The sequence below is a fragment of the Chamaea fasciata genome, unplaced genomic scaffold (assembly GCF_029207755.1).
Source record: "Chamaea fasciata isolate MVZ Bird 193981 ecotype frontalis unplaced genomic scaffold, bChaFas1.0.hap1 SCAF_2, whole genome shotgun sequence".
In the NCBI taxonomy this organism is placed as follows: domain Eukaryota; kingdom Metazoa; phylum Chordata; class Aves; order Passeriformes; family Sylviidae; genus Chamaea; species Chamaea fasciata.
The window spans coordinates 4,866,870-4,875,609 of NW_027094087.1; the positions used below are offsets into that span (position 1 = coordinate 4,866,870).

Below are 8,740 nucleotides of genomic sequence, written 5' to 3' on the forward strand. Positions count from 1 at the left end.
CAGCAAGAACACCTCCCAGTTACAGCTACACTGCCCCTTCCTGGATTTGTCCACATCTGCTGGATGAGGCTGTGCCTGGCCCCAGCCTCTGCCCCACGCAAGCAGCAGAGAAGAGATGTCCCGAATTCACACAGACTTGTCCTTATTAGAGGCTCCAGTGAAGCAGGGAGGGAGGGAGATGGAGAAAGGCAGAAATCTGCCTCCAGCAAGACGGTCTGCACAAATGGACTGGCTTATAAATGAATTTATAAGTTGAAATTGGCCTATAATGAGAGAGTTACTGAGAAAAAAGAACTGTGCACTGCAAACCATTTTGGAATCGGAGATCTCGGTGCATTATACAGAGCCAGAGGGGAAATGCTGGGTCCTGTGAGCAAAGGCATCACAGATTGCTGTGAGTGGTGACAGGCAAGCTAAGGCCAGTTATGCTGCCTACCCTGGAGTCCCTCACTGGCCCCGAATGCCTTCCCCAAAAATGCATTCCCCTCTGATAATTTTGTGAGAGTACCGGGCTCTTGAAACTGCTGCTAAATGCTGTCATTAGAAGTGGTTTTATTTCAAGGCAGCTTTTACTAGTAATGGTTCTAGAGTCAGTTCTCCAGAGGAATAGGGTTGTTTTAAGTGTTTTTGGGGTTTTTTTCTAAGAATAAAGCAGTCTCCCAAGCCCATTGCTGTGGTTGAGCTTTGTGCTTACAGGCTTCTCTCGACAGCTTACTTGATGAATGAAGATGTGAGGGAAGAAGAGCTTTTCAGTGAGCTTCCCAGGGCTGGAATGGTAAACAAGACATAAGCAGTGATTGAAAACATGACATCCTGCACTCGGTACTCCCTAACATATGCAGAATCAATTTCATCTTTTGAATTCCTTGAAACCAGAGAAGAAGTTGGTGTGCCTCCACGCATGTAACCCGTGGATTATCGGATTGAGAAGTCGGTGAAAATTCAGGTTTCTCTGAATTACATGCAGCTAGGAGGTATGGGGAAAGTTCAGCCTACAATATTCCTTCTCCCAATAGCCATCTGACCCCCAAAGCTGTCCAGAAACCTCTTGTCTGATTTCACCCTACCCCAGCAGCTAATCTCCACCTCAGTGCTGCCTTTGTGGGGTGCAGGGAATAAGCATTTCTCTCCTTTGAGTCTGAAATTATGTCAGGTGCCATCCCCAGCTGTGCACCTGAGGTGTTCACACTCTCCTGTCACCAGCTGTGTCTCACTCCAGTGCCTACAGCCAAGAGGGATGGAGACCAAGCAAGCTCACTGGGAGGGTCTGTTGTTCCCTCGTGCCTCCACACTCATTCCATGAAAAATCCACTCTCTGCACAAGGGAAAGCCACACTTCTCTTGAAAACTCAGCAAGCCTGGCCCCCTCCTAGCCAGGTGTGCCACTGGCATGATGGTGACCTGCTCTCCTTGCCTGTGCAAAGCTACTTCTCCTTGCAGGGCTGCTGCCTTAGGGAAGCTGCTGCCTTTCCCACAGCCTGACCTGGCATTTCTCTTCCCGTGCTGGGAATGTATTAGCATATTTTCTCTCCTTACTGTCACATGCAGCTATAAAATCTGCTCTCAAACAATTGGCCTGGGAGTTTTCAGAGACCATTAATAGAAAGAGAAAAACAGCATCTATATAAAGAAAATCAGCCTCAATATTCAGCTGGCATTGCTCAAAGCTGAAGGGCTTCAAACCTCCTCTGCAACAGGGAGGTCTTAGGCAGTGGGAAGAAATGCCAAGCAGGGAGTAAGAGCCAGGAGCAGCAGCAAACCTCCTGGGATGCCTGCTGGGTCCCATTTTCCCAGGGGGTACAGAGTGCAGACAGACATCAGCTTTCTGGAGTAATTTTTAAATGAGTTCTCCCATCAGAAGTGGTTCCCTGGCTCCTGCAGGATGAAAGGGGACCTGGAGGATGTTGGTGTGCATTGACCCAAAAGTGCACTTCAAAGAGGATGCATTTGGTAACAGCCAGAAACCCAACAGAAACGTCTTTGTGGGTGCAAACCTCCTGCGGATACGTGTGAACAACCAAATTTCTCTGGCTGTAACCTCTCCTGGGAATAGCTAAGGTAACACAGAGGTGTGATTTTTTTCTTTAAAGTGCAGCAAATCCGTGTTTTCTGCTGAGGTCGATCAGAGCTGTAGGAGATTAGAGGCTGATGAAAGATGAGTGCCTTGCTACTGCCCTGCCTCCTGAAGTAGTGATTCTTTGTTTTCTGAGTTGTAGTAAAGCACTTACCTGTGAGTCACGTGAAGAACTCCTGGCTGTTCCTGCCTCCTCCCCAGGGCAAGGAGGCAACTACCTAAAGGAAGACAAAAGGATGGCAGCTGGTTTGGGTTGGCTACCTTTCCTCCACCCCATTCCCTATGGAGCAGTGTGTCCTAGAGGGCGTGATCCTGTCAGTTTCTGGGACTTGCTTGCCTCAGGGATGCTTGCCCCTTGCCTCCTGGTATTCTCAGCATCTGCAGAGGCTGTGGGAGGCACTCAGCCTTGGACGAGGCATTGGTGCAGGAAGCACTGGTATTTCCAGTCTTGTTTTTTAGTAGAGGAGCTGATGCCCAGGCTCACTCTCTCCTTAGGCAGTGTGACCCCTGGGATTGCTGCCTGTGTCTCTCCTGGCTGCTCTCACAAGGGCTGCTTTCCTCTCTGCATGGCTCCTCAGAGCCCTGGCAGGGCATGAGGGAGGGATTTACCTCTGCACTGATGTGACTCTGCTCTTGGACATCCACCTGAGGGTGCAGCAGCACCTGGAAGAGCACAGTGCTCCCCCCAAACACCAAGGACCAAGCAATGCTTGTTGCTTGGCTCACACTGCATCCTCCTCCTCCCTGTGCCAAGGCTGCTGTGTTTTTGTCACTGGGGGAGAGCCAGGCAGCTGTTTGCTCTATGACAGTTGCCTGGCTGACATCCCAAAGTGTTTTGCTGCTTTCTTTCCTCTCCTGACAGACAGATGAGTGGGATTATTTGGCTGAAGGAGGTTTTTTCTAGCACCAGCCTCTCTGGTGGCAGCCAGAGAACAGGGTCATCCGTTTGGCAGTAAAAGAAAGGCACCGCCTTCCCTAGCACTGACACATCCAACAGGGCAGTCCCTTGGCTGGCATCAACCTCCTGACTTCCACCAAAATTGGAGAGACCCCTGTGCTGATGTCAAGGTTGGAAGTTGCTGTCTTTTGCTCAAGAACACATGAGGGCAGCCCCTGGGCCAGTGGAGCCCAGAACTTCTGGGGCACCTGGGGGAGGCAGATCTCCTGCTGCTGTGCTCAGTCTCTGCCTGAGGTGAGAAAGCAAGGATTACTCAAACCTTGAGGGGAAAGAGGTCCCCAGCATGCCAGCGTCAATTGTGGAGGAACTTGACTCTTGTAATGCATTTCTGAGAAGTCCCTCTACTTGTTAACCATTCAAGGAAAGAGTCTGGAGGCCTGGCTTTGGCTAGGGCCATGTATGGAAATCTGGAACTACAGCTGCTACTGTTGAACCTAAGAGACAGGAGAGAATATCTGTGTGGTCTGGGAGCACGTTAGGCAGGTTTTATCTTTATCCGTCCACAAGTTTAGCAACTGTGGTACCTGCAGGCACAGAAGGAGGGCAAAGCCCTTTTCTTTCCCACACAGCCCTGGCAGGGGCTGTGCTCCTCTCACTGGCCCTGTGACATGTGCCCCTGGGAGAAGGGGGCCTCGCAAGGCAAGGAAAAGCTGACTGCAGCTGTGAGCCATCCATGGTGCATGGCAGGGAATGCCAGCAGGAAATCTGACTAATGACTCTGCCCTGAGCTGGCTTTTGTCACCTCAGCCTCGTGGCACCGAGGACAGCAGGGCTCCAGGGCTTGGCAGCTCCCTCCTGCTTTTGCTTGCAGAGGCTGGAGGACAATGCCAGCGTGTCACATCTGATCCAAACAGCCACAGACTGGACAGGCTTTAACACATGTTTTTAATGCTTTGTAAAGCCTCCCCCGTGCCCTGGGCACAGCTGTCTGAGAGGCTTCCCTTCTGCAGCTCCACGGACACTTGCCCATCCTGTGTTTGCCTGAGGAGCCCAAAGCATGTGAGCAGAACAAGCAGCAGAACAGCCCAGAGTTTTTGGTCTCAAATGCAAGTGGAAAGCAGCAACACTAATAGTAGCAGGCAGACCCTCTGCAGCTTGGCTCCCCCTCACAACCCTGCAAATGATGCATGAGGTGAGCCTCCAGTCAGGAATTCTAGAAGTTGGACACCAGTTTGGCCCTGCTGCAGCCTGCTCCTCTGCAGCCTTTCCCTTGCACCACTGCTCTGTGTCTGGCACACACAAATGGCCGTAAAAGCGGATAGGATGTGTTGTTTCTCTGCTTGGAGCAAGAGGCAGGGCCCTTTCCAGGGAACACGTGGCACAGCGATGCCAGCCTGGTTTTCCTCTGAATGGCAATGCTCAGACAGCAGAAATTCAGAGGAGAAATCCACCATGCTAACACAGTCTTTCTGGAGCTTTTTGCACAGGGTTTAGGAGCTGTTAGCTGCTCCTAACTGACCTGAGAGCCTGTTAATCTCTGGAAATGTGTCCCTCTTTGCTATGCCCTGGTGGAACAATGGCCGGGCTGTGCCGTGGGGTGAAGGCAGTGCTTTGTGTTTGCAACTGAGGCAAAAGCAGGAGAAGGGAGAAAACACCAGCTCTCACGTAATACTGATAGGTAGGAGAAATTAATCTCTACCTTGCATATGGGTCTGGTGTGGCAGTACTGACAGGTGAGGGCACTAATCAATGTAAAGCCTTTAATCAATATAAAGGGCATGTGGGCTTGTAGCCTGATTGGGAGTAGAGCCTGCTAGGAGTTCAAAGCTGGGTTAGGGGAAATTTAAACTGGGCCCTGGGAAGCAGTTCTTTAAGGAGGGGGCAGTCAAGCACTGGAATGGGCTCCTTAGAGTGGTTGATGACCCATTCCTGCCTGTGCTTAAGAGGTACTTAGACAATGTCCTTAACAGCAGCTTTAACCTTTGGTGAGCCCCGAAGTGGTCAGGCAGTTGACTAGGTGATCCTTTTACACCTCTTACAACTGAAATACTCTATTCTAATGTGCTCATGCACAGAGAGAGCAGTGGCTCCCTCCTGGCAGAAGACACGCGTTTTCTGCAGTGGTCTTATGTGCCTGATAATCAAAATAGCACCCCTGGGCTTGTGCAAGGATTTGCTTGCTGGCCATCCCACATGGCATCCTGTGGGACAACACCTGAGCTGCTGCAGAAGCAAGGCTGTGACAAGGTAAATCGTGTGGGTGATGGGACCTTTATAGGCTGTTTGTGTTCAGGTACTGGAGAAACTAAAGCTGGGGATGAAGATGAGAGACAGGAATAGGAAACGCTGCCCTGGACTAGCATCAGCCTTGAGTCAGCTTCCAGTTCAGGAACTGCCTTCTCTGCCAAACCACAGCAGGGAATGTCCCCCTAGAAAATGGAGCTGTGGTGGGAAAGGGAGTTTTGCCAGCTGGAGGTTACACTGCAGTAGAGGCAGAGAACAAAAGCTTTGGGGAAGGGATGGATGAAATTAAAGGATAGCTGCTGGCACTGCTTTTGGCTCAGCAGTGCTGGAGCTCATCCTCACCCCTTTTTGTTGATAGGCCCTGTGGTTGCTAAATTGTTATGGGTGCCTGTAAAGGTACTTTGCTCACTCCAACAGGTCTGGAGTGAGAAGGAAGATGCTTAAGGAAGAGAAAGAAAACTTTAGATGGTCAGGTGGGTCTGCCCTAAAAAAAGAGCAGGTACTCTTTGAATACCACATAATGGATGTCAACAGGATGAGAAGGAGAAGAGGACTTTTCTTACATTTGTCTCTTAGGTATCATAAATATTTCTTACTGCCCTGTGGCTCAGGCAAATCATGGGGTGTTCTAAGCCAGGCAGCCAGTGTTGTGCCTGTCTTCCTTGTGCCAGGTGAGCTGCTTGTCAGCCTCAACTACTTTTTATCCTTGTATTGCTCTTCCTTCCCCACCCCTCCTCTTTTGAAGCCGACCAGAATTAAAGGTGGGGTTTATGACAGCCTGCCTTTGGGAATGGTAGATTTGTAGGGCGAAGACTCCTTATGCTCTAAAAGGTAATCACACCTAAATAAAGAAGAAGCTTTAGTTCTTCTCGGCTGGGTGAGGTCTAGAAGACCTGGCAGCCTGGGGAGAGAAAGGTGTGGAGAGGAAAAGAAGGCTCCTGGAGGGAGGAATGGCCCCCTGTCTGTTTTTGCATGGCTGTTATGCTAATGTAGAAGAGCAGCCCTCAGGCCCTGGAGTCCTAAATCTTAAGCTTGTTATTAAACCCTAATGTACACAGCACTCTACAAAATAAGAGGATGCCTAGGCTGCACTCTCAGGAGTGAGTTTGGGAGGCTCCTGTAGTGCTGCTCTCAGGGGAGAGGTGTGTGTGCTTCTCTTTTCTCCTGTCACCTGCTGAGCCCCAGAAAAAAACTCTTCCAGCAGTGGGGGGAGGCTTTCTTCCAACAATCCTTATCCGTGGGGACCAGGATTAAGCTACAGTACTCCACGACTCATTTACCACACTCCACCAAACAGCCTTCGGTTGGTAATAATTTTCACTCACTGCAGTTTTGTGTTTGGAGAATTAATTGCTTTAATAAGGAGCTTAATTAGAAGTGCAAAAGTAGGATAAGCGGCAGAAATGTTGGATAAGTGCTGAAGACCATTTCCATAAAGAGAAATGCTGCCCTCTTGGTAGGAAGAGGTGTTGTGTCCTGCAGCTGGGCTTCACGCCTTCGGCTGCTGCTTCTCCTGACAAAGCCACCCAGCAATGTTGCGGTGCAGGGGTCTGTGCTGAGGGGAGCTCTGATGAGCTGCTCTGTTCGGGGGAAAAAAAAATGTGCTTTTTGCAGCCCTTGTGGCAAAACAGCATTTCCAGGCTGCCAGAGGCTTTCCCAACAGGTCTCTGTCTGCAATCCCAATTTTTTTACTGTCCTGGGATGTTAGGATACCAGAGCAAAGGCAAGGACTGCAGCCTTCCTGATGTCAAAGCATGGAACAGTCCACCTTTGCCACCCCTCGCCTGCAGGCTGTTTGCACAGCCTGGTCATTCCCACAGTGAAGATGAACATTTCTGACTCCAGCTGAGTTAAAGAGCTTCAGGAACAAATGAACTCCAAGGCAGAAATAGGCTATTTTCCCTCCACCCCCCTGAAGCAGCTATCAGCAAGGAAAAAACCCCTCAATTTTCAGGGCAACTGAATCCATTTGCAAATGCATGTCAAGTGCGACAAATAGTTTGGGCTTAAATAATGGAGGGTGGCTTTTTTTCAATCTAAATGTTTTATTCCCACAGTTCCTAAACAAAACATTTCCCTTTTTCATTTTGAAATAATGTTCTGTTTTGAAACATGATTTTTTTAAAAAGAGCATAAAACAAAACATAAGCCCTCCAAATGAAGTAAATGGTACTGAATTTCTGTGTCAAAGGAAGGATTTAGCCAACCCACTGTGTTTATTTTTTTCCATGGTAGGTGTCAGCAAGCAAACTGGAAAATCTGCATTTCTGGACAACCTGAAATTATTCTTCTTTTCCACTCCTAACAGAGAGCTCAGAAATCAATTTTCACAGGTTCATTTTCTAAGCAATCTCATCGCTGCTGTCAAAATGATCTCTCTACTCTTATTTGTACCCAAAACGGGCAGATAAAAAATATTCCTGAAGTAGAGGTGCAATTCCTCTTCCTGTGTCAGTCAAGCCCATTGGCATTGCCCTGATCTAAATAAGATGGATCTTTCCCCCCGCCTTTCTCCCCAGAGCAGCTCACGTTTCAGGTGGTCACAGGATCAGTGCCATCACCTTGTTCTCCCATCGCACCTGAACTTCCCAGAGCCCTTACTGTTTAATTAAGCCTTGCAATGATGCTGTGAGATACACAAAGCACGCACAGTGATTGCTGCCAAAACCCTCATCTGTCAGTGTTGTTGTCAGAGTCTTTTCTCTGTGTTTTTTTCCCTCTCTCTCTCAGCCTCACTTTGCACTTGGGCTTTTCCAGCCATCTCTGCCTGGTTCCTTTCTGACTCCGTGGGCAAATTGGCTGATGGCATATCTATCCCGTGCAGTCAGACAAATCACACTGGTGCAAACTATTTATGGTCCCCTAAGCATTGCTTGATTAACTTACTTGGCTGGCGTGCAGGGCTGTCTTGCCAGCTGACAGAGGGAGCCGATGACACAAGGTACTTTCATTTGTTGTATCCCTTGCAAGCCTGGGGGAGGCAGAGGACTGACTGCCCAGGAAAAGATCACAGATGAAGCCCAGCCACCGGCGAGCTCTTGAGCCAGGGGCTGGCATGTCCCAGGCCAGGGCTTGGCTTGGGCAGCCTGGGCTTTTAATTGTAGCCTGCAGACTGTTCCAGGGGGTACCTGTCAGCCAGTGCCACGGTGCATTAGCTCTGCCTTACAGGGGAAGGAGCTTAGGAAACCCCTGATTTCAGAAAGAGAAGGCTTCCTCTTTCTAGATGTTTCCCTCAGAGACAGCTGTGAGGGTCTAATCCTTCTCTGTCCAGCACTCCTGCCCAGCTCCTCTGCCTGCTGCGGGTGGGTGTCCGATGTCCTGCATCCTGTACAAATGCAAATATCCTGTTCCACACACACAGCAGGGGGAAATGCAGGTCCACGTCCTCTCCTCTTTGTGGCTGACACCCATCAGCTGACATAAAAAGGGCGCGTATCTTTCCTCGTTCTAGATGGTCGGTTTCACACCTATTTCTCTGCTTTTCTTTGGCCCCCGCTGCTGGTCCCGGTCAGCATCCCCGGCCG

The 8,740-nt window shown here is 49.7% G+C and overlaps 1 long non-coding RNA gene across 1 annotated transcript; it reads left to right on the forward strand.

Annotated features, from left to right (window-relative positions):
• The first annotated feature begins 4,797 nt into the window (after positions 1–4,797).
• LOC136304736 (uncharacterized) lies at positions 4,798–7,925 on the forward strand. Its single transcript, XR_010724776.1, has 3 exons — positions 4,798–5,219; positions 5,634–5,689; positions 7,452–7,925. It is a non-coding gene; the product is annotated as an uncharacterized lncRNA (long non-coding RNA).
• The last annotated feature ends 815 nt before the right edge of the window (positions 7,926–8,740 follow it).